A 17,057-nucleotide genomic window follows, 5' to 3' on the forward strand; every position below is an offset into this window, starting at 1 on the left:
CCTTCAAAATTATCTTTTCTATTACTTTGGGCTCTCTTCAAAAGAATTTTAAACTTAAGCTTTTCATGCCCAAAATTTTGAGCAGAATCAAATGGAGTTTTCTGTCTCACCATAAATCTTCCTGAAGCACAGATTTCAAAGGAAAAATTCTGCAGCTTTATTACTAATCTGTCAGAACCACAGTGCCCAGTACAAATGATCCTCCTTTCTATAAGAAGTGCAGTTTGTTCTCTATCAAAGAAGAAAAATACTCCCTTTTATGAATCTGCTCTCTTATGCTATTGTTAGAACTCTGGTAAATCATAACAAATACCGAGAATGTTTATGCTTTTTTGCAAGTGACAGTTTTTCAAAGTAGTGCTGAATATAACTCTATTTTTCAAAAGACCTTCCTCCTTTTTCCCTTCCTCCATGTAAAAAATAAAAAAATCAATACTTAGGAAAATAGAAGCGCAAGGAGATTGTCAAAAACTTAATGTCATAAACATAGTGCTATATAATGAAGAAACTCACTGAATGATTTGGGAGAGCAAAGCTGAAGCAATTTTTTTCAAAATAAGACACCTAAAGTCAACCTGATATTCAGAAAGGCTTCTTCATTCAGTTTTCTGTGGCATTTCTGGAAACATAGGAGATTTCAGGATGATTTCAGACCTCAGGCTTTTTGAAGATTGGAGAAAATCACTTAGTTGTCTGAAGATTTACTTAATGACTGAAGTGTGGATACTCCTCCTGCAAGACAGATTCAGTGCTGAAAATGTGAGTAACTCAAGAATCCCCTTGCCTGGAGTGCCTTTTAGAACCTCAGTATTGCTCAAGCACACCGAATTAAGCTGTATGACTGTGAACCAGCTGTGTTATCTCAAAGTGTATAATGAGCCAGTTGTTTATAAACATTGTCCTTCAAATGGGAACCTCCACAAGCAGCATTTAAAAATTGCTATATGCACCATAAAATCTAGATGAAGCCTTGCAAGCACAAAGATTTTAGAACTTCATCTGTAAGATGATGTGTGCTACTCGAGCACCAAGCACAGAGCCTTCCGCTGCTTTCAGGCAGTCTATAAACACATAAGAAGGAACAATGAGCAAAAAGGCAAAGTGGGAGAAGAGGAAACATGCCATGTAGATATTTGTTTTAGAGCTAGACAGCAGGAACTGAGCAGAGAGCTGTGGTGGTCATGGTAAAGTGCTTCCAGTGCTTCTTTCTCAAGACTCCATGCCTTCACAGCCATGCTACTGAACCAAGTCTGTCCCAAGGCAAGGACTGCAATATTTTGGATACCTGACAGGGCAGTGCCACATGACAGCAGATGACAGATTTAGGAAGAGAACATAAGCAACTGGAGTTCCAGCCAAGTGGACTATTTGTCTCTTAAGCATTGCCACTCAGTTTTATTTCACATCAGCATTGCACTTCTGCCTGTGTTTTTAAAGTGACTTAACAACTTAGTTGCTTGCATGGCTGAAAAGAATTTCCCAGATTAATGCTGGAGAGTAAAATCAACTTGGAGCACGTTAAGAAAAACTCAGGTCCAAAATGACTTGTAACCGAGGCAAAATTACTTCCTCAAGATTCCCTGCAAGATCATGTCAGAGGTGGAGTTAAAACTCAGCTCACTTGGGCTGCACTTCCCTCCATGTCTTCCCACTATAACTGTGTCCCTGAATGCAAGGTGGTTTCCTATCCAGTGATCCTAAGCAAACGGGGGCTGCATGCTATTGGAAACACTGCTGCAGCCTAAAGCAGGTCTCAGGCCCTAACTTATATCCATCCATGCTATTGGAATAATTCACTGGATTTGAATTTCATTAGTTACCATTTTCTTCCCAAAGGATGCCTTCAGTGGTGGTGGGGACTCAGCTGGGCAGTGAGATGTTTCAGGTGGGTGAGGAAGACGACTAGCCTTGCTGATATCAAAGACACAACTTGATATAATAAAGAGCGATGTTTGTAAATTTGTGGACAACTGCTTATGCTCATTGACTTTCTAATAAATTGTTGGCAGAAAGTAGCCCTCATCTTTGTGCAAGCTGACATCCAGGTATCTTTTTGTGCCATGGCCTTAGCTATATCATTTGTCACATCACCAAAAGATGTACAGTAATAAAAAGAGCAGATGTCTTTGGACAGCTGCAACATCATTAATGCTGTAAATTTCTTTTGTGTGGTGCCCTTGTCTATTGCTACTACCTCAGGTTAACAGAAAAAGAATCTAACACTCATGCAGCTACATTTGGGTAGATATATGGGAAGATCTATTTATTTTAGCTAATTAAAATAATTTGTTTATGGCTATTTGAAATCAGCAGAAAACCACTATTTGGGAAGCTCTTATATCAAATAACAAATGCAAATGTCCAATTACTTGTAACACACCTATGCCCTGTGGAGAGAGAATTTATGTGCCCGCACTTGAAAATAAAAAGCAATTTTTTTTTGTTTAGCTTCTCTAATGTGACTTTTTCACCTCACGTCTCCTGAGAGAGGTCGATGCCAGTCCCCAGTACCCGGTGAAAACAGATGAGTGTTGAACTACAGCCAAGAGCTAGTACAGATATGAAGATATTCTGCTCTTCCCGTAATGAGATCTCCTTTTCCATGTAAATACAACAAGAATTCCTTGTTACCTGATCAAGAAATGCAGCAAGTAGCGGGAGGCTAAGGTGCCCATGGCCTCTGAGACCTACTAGTGACCCAGAGCTTGAAAGCCTGCAATGTATGCAGAGACCAGAGCAATTCCCAGACCCTTTAAAGTACATCTCTGCACTAAGGGATATTCAGGCAGACAGATTAAGGCACACAAGTGGTGTTGGTTATCTGCAGGAGCCTCCTGTCTAGGCATGGGATGAAGACAAGCTGTCAAGCATACTCATAGCTAAATATTTATGAGTTAAGATGAGAGACATTGCAAAGAAATGAAGTACAGAGAAAACAATACCTTCTTTCTCCAGGGCTGCCCCGCTTCTTCTCTGCCTCGGAAAGAAACAAGTCCTATCTGAAAACATTTTAAACTAGAAGAAGGCCTGAAGTAAAAGTTTGCATCAGGACACCACATCTAGACTAAGCACCTTAGTTCAAAAGCAGCTAGATATTAATCTCTGTATCCAGGTTCACACTCCTCCAAAATCCCAAAAGCTGGATTTGACCTAAAGCAGAGAAAAGTTCAGGACAGCAACTTGGATCTAAATCCAGGAACCCATCTGGGAACTTTGTCCTTATACTTTTGAAAACTGAGGAGGATATTTGAGCTGGATGGTAACAGAGCAATGTGATCGTCTTCCACTGTGTCCTGTTTTCTCCCTTTCATCTTTTGAATTTTACGTGATAATTCTTGAACTGTACAACAGAGAAGAAAGAAATTCTCCTTCATGTTAACACCTAGTTAAACACTACTTATTGTAATTGCTTGGCAGTAGACCAAAGTATCTCCGTTAAAGTAATAACTTATACTAATAGCTGTTGCTATTCAATATCGAAACACCTCTTCAGGTATGTGAGATGGTTCAAATAGCTTATCACAGCCTCAGCAGCCCTGCTGAGCCCCTCTGAAGCGTTGCTTTCTCTACCCTGAATACTCACCAGCTAAAATCCAGGGTTACCAAGATGAAGGGAACAGTCACAGCTTTCTCTCCCAGTGTAAGCTCATGCACAGTAATCCTAGGCTTGCCAGGACCATGTTGGATGCACTCACACTGTGTTCAGCCAACACAGGGTGAACACACGGGTGAAGGTCTGTGGGTATCAAGGCTGAGATCCTCAGCATTCAAGACCACCAGCAGTCCAGCACTTTCACAAATCAAATCACCATGTAATGGTGGGATCCACCCAGGGTACAGCTAAGTTACCTTTTCTGGGCCTAATGGAGCTCAGGCTGGACCCAGAAGTTTTATAAAATGTATGAGGTACATTCATGCTGTTGACAGAGCTAGACTTTTGTGTCTCATCCAAAATGTTTTGAATGAGATGATTAACAGACCAAAAGATTAGTCCCTTAAAAACTTAAAACAGTAGCCAGGTCTCAAAACATATGTGTACATCTAGGAACAAGAGGAACTACTTGCTCCTAAACTTTCCTGACAGTTATGTTCTTAACTACTCTGAGTTCTTCTAAGTATTTGTCCACTGGTATCTGTGTTTCAGACATAGCCTAAAAACCACAAACAAACAGACTTTAGTAAAAAATGTCCGTATTTAATGATTTAGATGAACATTATAACTGAGTAAAATGGAAATTCCTTTTTTTCCCCCCTGCCACAGAACATCAATCCCAATTCATCAACAAGGCACAAGAGCCTAGACAGTAGAGAGCCAAAGAAACTGGATTGCAGTGCTTCTAACTCATTTTACTTGGAATATACTAAATCTGTTAATTAATCATAGAGGTTTTCTCACCCACTTTGAACAACTTCCTGCACCTAGAATAAGCTCTTTAGTGATTCTGAAGACTCTCAAAAATTTAAGAAGCATTTCTGCTAAACTCTAAAAGACATGAATGCAAGCTGCCTCAAACCCAAGTTGTATTCTCCCTTTTCTCAGACAGTTTGCAAAAATTTCCCCTTTCCAGTGTGTCATCAAGCAGTGATCCTATTTCTTGACTGGCAAGAAGGTGGGTTTGCCTGTGCAGATATATATTTTTGCAGCTGAAATAAAAATGCAAAAGTAGTTCTTAAAACCAGCTCTGTCGAAAATGGCTATGTGAGTGTTAATATACATGAGAAGAGTACCAGAAACCTGAGCCAGACACATGCATCACAGGAAAGCCTCACATTTTTTCACTGGCTGACTTTAGTGGGTTTTAGGGTTTCATATTGAAACAATTTGCTTCTCCATCAGATAAAATGAAATCTCTCCAAGCAAAGGGCAAAGAGCTGCTTGTATCTGCATTTCTTTCCAATGCTTATGGATGCCTCTCTTCACTAGCCAATGGTTCTGCAGGGTCATAATTTTAATGGAAACACATATTTACCCAACTATAGCCCTTGTGCTTTCATGTCAGAGAATATTTCCCTTTTCTCTTTCTAGTCAATATTTCTAAACCATGCTATTAACAAGGGCAGAAAATCTAGCAGGCACCCATTATGTTTTCTTTAATAATAGATGATATCTGTTTCAAGAAGATAAAGATATTTCCTTGCTCCGGGATGTGTTCTTTTCCTTCCAGATAAGCCACTATTTTGCACATTACATTTGCTGCCTTCCAGAAACAGCAGATAACACTGAAGAGATTTAATTAATATGTACCACAGCATGACCTCAATGGAGAGAACATCTACCCTAAAGGAGCGGAGCTGTAGGAGGTAATTAGAGCACACCATGACATTTATTACTAATGCTCTTCCATTGACATTTGCTGTTGACAGGCTGCATATAAAGTTTTCCTCTGTTTGCACTGACTTACAATGATTTAGACCTCCCCACATAAGTAAGTAAGAATGCTTTTGCTGTTTACAGTAAATTAAAGCATAGGAGACAAAACAAAATCTTGGCCTTTTGAGAGCAACAAAGCTAAACTCCCACCAACTTTCTGGACCCAAATTTCTTCTCCACAGAGCATATTATGTATAAGTGCTGCTAGTATAAAATAAATCCTTTCAGAAGGGGAGAAGTCCCATGTTCCTCTCCCTAGTCTCTTCTGCTGTGTAGATTTAAGGAACCATTAACTGTTGCATGTAAAATGGATAAACAGAGAGACAAAGAACCTGGATCAAGAATCCACTTCCAATCCTTCTCCAGACCTACAAAACCTCTCTGCTACTGAGTTGCATTACAGAGGGGATGTCTGAGTACTTTATTAGCAGATGCATTTAGGTAATGAAATGATCCTTTCGGGGTTTAAAACATACCTCAAAATTAATAAAATTTGGCAAAAAGAACACAATAAGTAGAGGGCAAACTCTACTGCTATCAGTAGAAATATCTAGAAACACTGTAAAAGCCCTGGTAAAAATTTGACAAATGTTACAACCTATGAAATGCTCAGTGTAGTAGAATGAAGCTGGAAGAATTTCTTTTTTTAAAAGTAGTTTCACTTGGGATGAAGCAGCCAATAACTCAGCTAATCTCATTCAAAAACATTTTTCATCCCTTCCCTCTTGCAGTACACTAAAACTTACAATAAAATAAAAATAAATCAGTTTTGTTGTAATGAACATGCTCTGTTTTGGAGCAGCCTGTTCTCACCAGTAGACAATTATACCTTTAGCTGTTGGAGGACAACAAAAAAAGACTGAAAATTTGAATTTGTTACAGTGAGCTATGAGGAAAGAAAAGTAAAAACAGTGGGTACTTGTAACACTGGAGGCAGCACAGGTCAGGTACATATTCAGAATATCTCAGAAACTACAGGAATTAATCACTACCACGAATAACATCTCATTCATACAATACCACAGCCTATTCTTGTGAAGTCTTCCACAGCTAGAAAGTGGCTTATGTTACTGCCTAATGGGAATGTAATGAGAGTTATTACATCCCCCTTAAATTATGTTCTGTCTCAGAATATAATCTATATGTGTTTCAAATTTAGTGGATAAGGAAGATTTAGCAGCCTCATTCCCACATAATATTTATGCCTATGAGAACATCCTGCATCTTCTATTTGAGTAATTTCCAGGCATCCCAGTGATTTCAAAAATACACTAATAGAAAGCAGCAAGGAGAGTACACACAAGAACATTGTAATTAGAGATTATTTACTTAGAGTGAAGAAACCCCAAACACTTTCAGATAAAAATCAAAATAGAGCCATGTTTCTACTTTGGCACTTGCCACAGTTTTTTCACATGAAAGGAAAAAATGCATTAAACTTCTTGGCACAAGCACATGCAATGATTTGGCCAGGATTTATTGTGCTAATTGCATTGACCTCATTAGCACATTGTGCACTGCTTACTGCCCACCCTGTAGTACTCTCCTGCTCTTACTTATCTCACACTACAGTTAGAGGGTTTGGGTCTTGGATACGTTTTGCTTGGACTGGTTACTCTCACAGAAGAGAAATAACAAGAATAACCAACAATCAATTACGATTAATTTTACTTTTGGTTAAAGTGAGAGAAAATCAACTACGTGCCCATGATGCTATTTGAGAAGGTTTTTGTGTTTGTTTTTAAGAACACAAATGATTCGCAAAAACTGGAATCTCAGAATCTCATTTCTAGGTACAGAAAAGACTTGCCTACAGCTCTTCCCAGCTACCTGAAGTGACTGACTGCTGTGAAAGATGTCCAACAGGCACAGGGCTTGTGAGAGCTGGGTGACCTGGGAAATTCAGATAATTGAATTAAAGAAGCTGAATGAGGCTTGTTAGCTTGGGCACAGCCTTAGTCCAGAACTTGTTTATCTCCAGCCAGGTTGGAAAAAAGGCAGAGTGAAATCAAGTCCCCCAGCACAGGTCCCTGTCACTGTGCTTTCCTCATTTGCCTATGACAAATGGCTGTACACAGGGCTGCTCCTTTCCTGTAGCCAGGCATGGCCACAGACTGGTAAAGTAGTCCCTTAACATGCAAAAATGGTATTCTGACATGTTTAATCTTCTACATTTTTTATACCCATTTCCTCTACATGCCAGTCCAACGTGGTGCATGAGATATGGAAGGCTTCAATTCAAAACTGTGCACCACCTCATGGTTAAATGCTGCACAGTGGGTGGCTGTGCAGGCGTTTTAAACTGTAAAACATTAAACACTCATTGATGTCGTAATCTGAAATCACCAAAAAGCCAAATGCTGCATTCTGAGCATATCCATTTCTTATTCAGTGACACAGCTACAGCAGTCAAAACCCAGCAAAAGCAGATATTTTCCTAGTTTTCTTAAAAATGTATGTGAGGAATAGGTTTATTACTCCCCTCCCCAACTAATAATATTTTTGAAGCACTTTGCTTAAACTATACATACGTAATCGGGACACATGGTATACTCTTACAACCTTAGGACTGTGAATATTACTGTCCTGGAGAATAGTAGGGTCTAACTATTATGGAAAAATTAGAATTGTGTCCTGACGCATATTCCCTTCACCAAATTGGATCTGAAAAAATGGTCACACATGCACTTCCCAGGAGTTTAACTCTGTAAGAGCTTGGCAATGTATTGCAATAACACTCCAAAAAAAGAGATATCTTATTAAATATCCAATTTGAGTAACACATTGTAAGCCCTTGTAATAGGTCCTTGATGGACTATTTGCAATCTCTTCACATACATATGTATATAGAGACCTTTCCTTCCCCAATTTTACCTCCCTTATTTCAGATTATGAATACATTTTGCAATTCATGTGTAAAGCTACTACCAAAAATAAAGACTTTACAGGCAGTGGGAAATCCTTTGAGTATTCCTAAGTTGGTTTCTGTTTATAGGGATGTCCTCCAATTCTGTCAGAAAGATCTGCAATGGTAAAAGTCTTAAAAAAGCCACGGCTCCATGGGAATACCCAGTCAAGTCAGATCTGAAACTCTAAAGACAACATACATAACTTACAGCATGTTAAACCCAAGTGGTTAATACCCTGCTTTCAAAAAAGCAGTGACTCCATGAACATGACAATGCTGCAATCGTTTCTAAGGGAGCCTTTGTAGAAATGCAGATCAAATGCTGAGCACTTCAGAAAAATTTAAAATCCAGACCTACATCTGCTTCAGTAAAAATATTTTGAGATTTTTATCTCTATGATTTGTTACATTAGCCCTAAAAGACCCAAATACATGCACACACACACACACACCACAAAATATCATTTTATACTTCTTACACAAGGGAAAAGGTTGTGGATTTCCCTTCTAAATTAAGCAAACAGTGTAGAAGCTGAGTGAAAGCAAGCAAGATATCATAATTTCTATTTTAAATGAGTATAAATGGCAAAAAATCCCCAACCAAACCACAAAACAGACTCCACGTCTCCAGTTTTTCACTCTCTTTGCCAGCTTTCTCACTGAAGCTCTGTGGGACCCCCGACATATTCCTCCTGGAAATACAAAGCTAATGCTTGTTCTGAAAATTCAGAATCAAGCTGATTATAGGTGGCTTGTCACGGTTTTTCCTCTTATTAGATTTCAACTAAATTCGATTACACAGTGTTCTCCTTGCTGCCATGAGATGAATGGCAGGACAAAGATGAATGAACAGAACTGCTGAAACTGATTGATCCCAACATGCAGGCAGGTTGATTAAAGTGTCCAGAAGCAAAATGAGGAATAGTATTCATCTGTAACTACTGCTTGGGTCTTCAATTAAATGCTGTTTTCACCAAATGCCAAGAAACAGTGTGATTCCTGTTGATTTAGCAAGAGCGTGAGTGCAGCACCCAAACTGAAGCTTGATGAACTGAAATAAAACCTATTTTTACATCACTTCTCTATAGTTTCCTTTCCAATGGCTGCTTAGCTGCCACAAACATATACTTGGAAAGATTAAACAACCAAAAAGCATGCTAATGTAAGGTAAAGTTGAAATAGAAACATAGTGGTAGACATACAGCTCACAGGTGAACAGACAGGAGTTTGGTGACTGTTCATGTTTCCTCTCTCAGCTCCCATGATAAAGTGGGGATGTGTGAAAATACTCAGCCACACATTCCTGAGTGGTTAGCTGCCTCTGCAAGTATTTCCTAGTCTGGAAATACTACATCTTGGCAGTATTGATGGAGGCATTGATTAATGAGGAAAAAAATCAGATACCTTCTGCATGTTGCAGCAAGAGTTTCCATAATCACTCTGAGCCAAAGGTTAACAATTCAAATGCATCTCGATCCCCAGACAGATTTGCTCAGACTCTGGCAGAGTGCAGAAAAGTTGATGAAGGGTGTCTGAGCACACCTTCAAGGGGACAGATATGTAAATCTCTACTCTACTCTTACAAAAGCAGCATTTTCCATATGTAACCAAGGACCTGTTTTGCTTCTAACCCACAGGGTGATCCATTCTCAGATGCTTTTACAAACTGTATGTTTTACCTTGTTAGCCACACATTTGGTTCATGTATTTCTAAAGCAGTGGCCAGATCCCAGCTGTCATCCTGGACTTTTAACTATTTTCTCTCAGCCATCTGTAGTTTCTTCTGCAATGCTAACATGGTTTCTGGCACCATGTTGGCTTCTGAACCTGTGTCCAACTTCAAACTAATAAGTGTCCCTTTACTTTCAGGCTGACGGGCCATTTGTCTTGTCCTGGCACACCATCCTGTTTCCTGAATAACACTTCAAATATAGTGGTATCTTCTCCCTCGATCTATGCATTGCACTAATGCTTGCACAGAGCAGGGCCATCTGTGCAGGGCTTGAGGCGTCTCAGATTATTCCAATATTAGATTTTGCTAGGTTTTGTAGACTTGTCTTAGGTAATTTGCCAGGATCCATTTTCTGCATTTCCCCTGCCTTATGAAATCTCTAACAAAGCCAGTCTTAACTGCTCAGATCTTTGTTGCACCTGCAGAGACAAACCCTGGCCAAATTAACTGAAATCTTTTCAAACCTTCAAATACTTCAGATGTTATCTTTCTCTTAACTTGCATTTGTTCTCTTCAGCAAGGGGGTAAGGTGTAGATGACATGTTCTCTAACACTACGGATAACAGTGGTAAGGTTTTCTAAGCTCACTGTGTTTCCATGCATTCCATCCTCTGCCACTCTCATTTGCTGTACAGAAATCCCTCAGAGCCAAAGTCTCAAAGAAAGAATTTCTTCAATGTATGGGTCATTAACGCCTTGCTCAGCATCACGTAAGTGCATTCAAAAGAAAAAAGCAGCCCCAAAAAGCTCCTGGGAAAGTTTATATGCAAACGATACAATTCATTTCAAGAAACCTTGTGACACAATCCACAGACTAACTCTGCACACCCCCAGAAGTAGCTATCTACCAGCTTTACCAGCTTGGCCCAAAATCTCAATGCTCAATCCCCTCACCTCCCTGCATTGCTCCCCATCAATTGGCCTTTGCAGTTATTTGCCCATTTCATTAGTGCTTCCCAGCTGCCTTCTCCTCCCTAACTCTGCACATGATTAGGTTCTCAGCAGACTGAGAGTTTGACATGGCCAACCATTGTGATGGTCCTTGGAAAGCTGCTCTCAAATGAAGCTGAGTCAGAAGAGGCAGGTGAGTCCAGCATCCAGTATCCTCCATGGCTTACTGACGGGCCAGTGCCTTTCCACAACAGGGTGATGGGACCTCCAGGAAGCTGGTGTCATGGATATCCCACCCAGCAACTACATGTTCCCTTTTCCAGCTCACAGCAGAAATTAGCTGAATGAATCTCAGCCACACAAAGAGTTTGACATGTGCCTTAGGAGTTCTGGAAGGTTGGTGTCCCCCAGACTTTCACATTTGTGAGTCAAACAACAGACTTTTGGCTTCAGCTAATGGAAACATTCCAGTCTTGATGAATTTCAAGGAATGAGGTCTGAAACAGAACAGATGTAGATACAACCAAATTTCCCACTTCATGCAGGGGCACCATCCCGTCCCTTCCATCCCCTGCACCTGTAAGACAGCATGGTGTCTGCTCATTTCCCAAACTCCAATTCTGCCTCCACAAATAAGGAAATCACTCACGAAAGGAAAAAGCCAAGTAAGTGCTCATTCACATGGAACAAGTCCACTGATTTCCCTGCACACACTCATGTGCTCTGCCTCATGAGATAAAACACAGCATTAACAAAAATTATGTTTAAGTCAAGCCACATATTCTCCTAAAAGCAACAATGGAGATGTTTCACCCCACTTAGGGACTCCTTCCTGTACATGGGTAGTGTCAAGACTGGTATGGTCACAGGACTAAAGCTTTTGCAAGAAGCATGCCATTTAAACCTCAGGATCATCTCCTGTAACCAGCGGCAGTACTGGCACCAGGTCAGAGTCAAGCTCATCAGCCACAGGTCTCAGTGAAGTACAAACTGTTTTCCACATCCACTGTCTGAGGCCAGAAGCAAGAAGCAAACACCACTGACACAGAAACAGCTACATATGCTGCTGAAGGAATAATTAGTGACTGTGCACTGAACACCCACAGAGCAGATGCAAGATGATATTGGATATAGCAGCATCAGCTAGGTGCAAATGATGACAGCTGGGGACTTTGTGCATGATGAGACAGCAGCACATGCAGATCTGGCCTCCTGGAGACCAAGGCAACAGGGCACACGCTGAGCACTTCCACTGTCCACACAAGATGTAATCTCATGAAATGTGAGAGTACCTCTTCTTTTACAGTTGAAAGGATTGGCTTAGACCCAACCAGGAGAATCAAATACATGAAAAAGTGGTGTTCAGACCTCTGGGAAAGTGGTAATGGGTGCCTGACCCTGCTGTTTTGGGATGAGGAAGAGAAGCTAGGGCATTCCCCTCTCTCATTTTAATTAGTGCTTGCACTTGAGGCTTCAGCAGAAGCTCCCTGAAAATGCAGATTGAGATGACAGTAAAGCTAAACCAAAGGAACATTAAATATGCAGGTGGTATTTTGCTGAGGCAGTAAGATCCTTCAGTCTCGGTTCACTCCTTTATCGGACCTTACAGAACAGACTTGCCAAATCTCTGGTTTTAAGATGAAGCAGAAGGAAAATAAATTTTAACTGTGTGAGGACACTTTTCAACTTTTCAAGGACTGAACATCAACACATCCTTCACATTTTAGTATTCACACCACCTCTGGGTGAGACAAACTAATAAATGGATTAAAACAGTTAGGCAGCTTAATTTTTTTTAAAGGATAAATTGAGTCACCAAAACTTTCCATTATGGAGCAGATAAGGCTTTGTCAATATAGTTAGCTGGAGAAAAAAATTATATTTTGTATTTGTTTGGAGGAAAAAATATTATATTCTATATTTGTTTGCTCTGGAGATATCCAAGATATATCTTCCCAAGCATGATTCAGTTTGTGAAAATGATCTTTTGGGAAAAGAAGAAAATTGCAATATCCTTATATATCATGAATTATAGCACTCCCTATACAAAAATGAGACTGACATTATTTCCAAATTTGCGACTGCATGCAAGAATGAACACAGTTCTGTAGCAAATACATTTGCACAGTCAGTTGTTAGAGTCTTATTTGGGCAGAACTGGAATACACCTACCCAGGCACATCTGCCCTGCAGCACAGCAGTAGTTTGAGGGCAACAGGAGCTATGAAAGCTCTCACAAAATGCGAATGGAAAAGACAAAATACAGACCTCTGGTTGAAATTGGTATGGTCTCATTCAACACAGCCCCCACAGAAATACACATAGAGGAAAGTTATAGTATCAGGATCAATGAGATGAAAAGATGATGTATGAGAGAGAATTTATATACTTTGAACACAAGGAATTGATCAGCTTTCAAGAGCTGGAAAAAATCAGTTAATAAGTTTAACTTGCTGAACAAATATTTCCAGAGAGGTAGATGTAGAAGAAATATCTGTGGATTAGACAGCCTGTCATATCGATAGGTCAAATGCAGCTGAAAGATTTGAAGAGATTTGCCTGGCTGAGAGGCTGATTAGAGTTTTCTGACACCTAGCATATTAACAGAAAACATGGGGTTGATCTCTCTGAGTTTAGGACTAAAGTCTAGCCCAAGTCAGAAGTTTGTTTGTGGCCATGTTTTAAAATGGAGCTATTGACTTTTCCCTTCAAAATGGCATTTTCTGTTTTTTGTCCCCAAATGAGACAGTTACAATTTCATTCAAAATGAAAGAAATTATTTCTCACTTGCTGAGAAAGCAGAACATTGAATTTGAAGTTGGTGCTAATTATATCTGAAATTTGTATTGTTTTGCAAATATTCAATTCTCCCCGTGCAAAACCAAGAAGAAAATCTCCTTCACAGAAGAACTGAAATTTTTTATCCAAATATGTCTGTTAAAAAAAATGGAAACCCCAAGTCTTTGTAAAAATTGAAGCCCAACAGATTTAATCCAGTGAAGACCTAGTCTAAAAAAGTAAAAGTCTCATGGTTGGCATTCCACTGAATTATGAACCCAAACACTGAGTAACCAGCATCTATTATAAAGAACTTGCATATATTTGCCACAGCAGTAATCCAAGCTAAGTACACCACTAAATGCTGAATCTAATTAATTATATTTAGCAAAATGTCAAAGGTCAACCACAAAATTTCCATATCTGTTCACTTTGACAAAGAAGTAATGAAATAATTTCCAGTTGTAACTCCACTATAGATGCAAGGTGCAAGCCCAAGATAATTTTGACAGGTTTCTGAAAGTCACACCTATAGTGTATTCGCCTTGGTCCTTGTGTGACAGATAACAGCAGCATTTTCACACATTAAATTATTTGTTCTTACTGTGAATAGTGTGAAATTTTATTCACCATTCCTCAGCCATTAGGAAAAATGAAAAGATTATATAGGAAATTATGCAAATTGACATTGCTGATCTTTTAAAATATTGCTGGAGGTTTCTGAGATATATTACCAGGATAACCTCTGTACATCAGAAAAACACCGCAGTGCTGGCTATCTCATTTCCATTTTATAGCCTGTGTTACAGACATAGGTACATTATATTTCAGAGATATATAGCAAGGAGGCTTATAATTTATCCTTATCTGTAGAATATGAAGTAGGGTTTTAGAAACTCCTGCTTAGGGCTATTCTGCAGTGCAACTTTGATAAAATTGACAACCTATCTTTTTAGTCAAAGATTTATAGGACACGACTGCTTCCAATTTGCTTTTCAACAAGAAACAGCATTTCATGTAGAAGGCTCCCCCAGCAGACTTTGGGTGCAAGTATTACTTTTGAGAGGGAAGGGAAATGGCATTTGCTGATGTAAATTGATTTTTATTACCTAGGTGAACCTGTCAGCCCCTGGGGCTGGCCAGTGTAGGACCAGGGTGTCCAGCCCCTAACTAAATTATGGGCAGGGAAGCTCAGGGGGAAGGCATGTGCTTCTCACTATGAGCAAACGAGACCTGCAGGGGCATGAGTTGCACTAAATTTAGAATATTTGATGTCACAGCAAAGGGTACCACTACATTACCCTAAACATTAAGGGCTCTAAGAGAGGTCACTGCCTCCATCCACTGTCCACAGCAACCATGTTCTTTTGGGACACATCTCCCTTAGGCTAGCTCAGCTCTGCAGCCAGAGCCTCTATATTCCTCCAAGTAAATTGGTGGAAATTGGAGAATCTCAATGCCTGAAATCCTCTGACATATTCCTGGTACAACACACATGTGGGACATAACTGGGTGCTCAGGTGCAAGCACAGAATCCTGCAATTTAAGCCCACTACAACTGTACCTGCTCAACAATGGGGTTATGATGATTAATTAATTCATCTTTGCAAAGCACTTTGAAAGATTAAAAGCAGCAATTAAAGTGTTTGGCTTGTACAAAGCTGAGACAACAAAATACTTTGGAAGAAAACAATAACTGATAACTCTGAATATTAATGCTGCCACTTAGAAAGAAAGCACAGACAGTAGTAAATTAATGAACTGAGTTTTAATGAATAGTATAACCTGAAGGGATGGAAAAATTGCAAAGATGTGCTAAAATATTTGGAATCTTAAAAACTCTGGATAATATCCAGAGGCTATACCTGGATAAAAACAAAGAATGAGGTAGTGGGTTTTTGTGCTGCTTACTAAGTCTAGCAAAGTTTCTAGAAAGTCACTTATCTTTCTGGTATATAAACATGAAAGAAAGTTAAATTGTAAAACAGATTCTATGCTCTCCTTCATGGAAAAGCTGTAATGTAGTGGAAAAATCTGCTCTGCCTAGCAATTGGTTAAAACAATTGATGTAACTTCAGTTTCATACTCTAAACCCTGATCAGCGTACAGCACAGAAAAAGCCATCTTTTCATCTGCCAACAGTAATGCAACTCCTGTTCTTTAATTTGTACTTGGAAAGAAAACAGATTTGTTCTCTTCAGGAAGAAAAATTCCCTACAGTGAAAAGGCCCTTGAGTAATTTGTTTTGCTAGCAAAACAGGTTGGTATTGGGAACCTTAAATTCCACAGTATCGTTAAAAGTAAAAAAATGTGACTGCAAATACATGTGTAAATATGCCCAGACAGTGTTTTACTTCTTTCCTTCCTGCAAAAGAATGCATGAGTTGTGTATCTTTAAGATTAATGGAAATTCAGCACTGAAATGAGCCTCACTGACTTGCATCTTTCATTTCTCAGGATACCCAGTTTCAGCCAGACTTATGTGTGGGTATGACTCAGCATTAGAATTTCAATTCAATTTGATCTGAAATTCATCCAAGGTAATTCTGAAGAAACTTGTTATACCTCTCATTACATTATGGTGTTGCTTACATTTTGGGTTGGATCCTTCCCTGTTGTCAGCTAGTCTGGTGTTATGAAAGCAAAAGAAAACTGTGCAACTGCAGCAATGAGAGATCCAGAAGCAGGGGAACAGCAGTAGAAGGAATAACATGAATGGCAAAAATAGCAGTGGTCCTCTCTGAAAAGCCCATACCACACTAGAGTACAGACCAGGTACAAACCAAGAGAAAAGGAGAGCCTGGAAAGATGGGCAGTCACATCTCCACACACAGAAATGGACCCAAACCACAGGTAAATAGCACTGTCCAAAGTTATAGACATTATCAAACTGTTACACGTATATTCCATTACGTTAGAGGGTATTTTCAAAAAGCTGCATGTGTGATTATTAGTTGTTTGTAATGCACAAATCATCTATGCTATGTGCTAGATGTGCTAGATCTAAGCATTGCTCAACACCAAAGCATTCACTGCCGGATTTTATAGCCCAAATTTATTGTTTACTATTTGGCTGTCAGATTTATAGGGACATGCAGTGGACTACAATCATATATCAGCTAGTGCTGAGGAGTCATAGTTGCTTCGTGTTCTTAATTAATCATAGATTAAGATTGTATTTCTCCAAGGATTACAGGAGCAGCTACCACAAACGCCACTGGTGTCTCCAAGGCTTCTTACAGCGTGACCATTCCTGGCTACAGTACAAGTGTAAGTGGGGTGCCAAGGCCAGAAAGTCCCAGTTTGGCCAGATGACTGTATCACTGCCTGCTCTTACAAAGGAACACGGGCATGGTGCCTACCCCACTCACCCATTT

This window comes from Corvus kubaryi, unplaced genomic scaffold (genome assembly GCF_017639235.1).
Source record: "Corvus kubaryi isolate FWS band 111438036 unplaced genomic scaffold, C.kubaryi_AGA036_p1.0 71, whole genome shotgun sequence".
In the NCBI taxonomy this organism is placed as follows: Eukaryota; Metazoa; Chordata; class Aves; order Passeriformes; family Corvidae; genus Corvus; species Corvus kubaryi.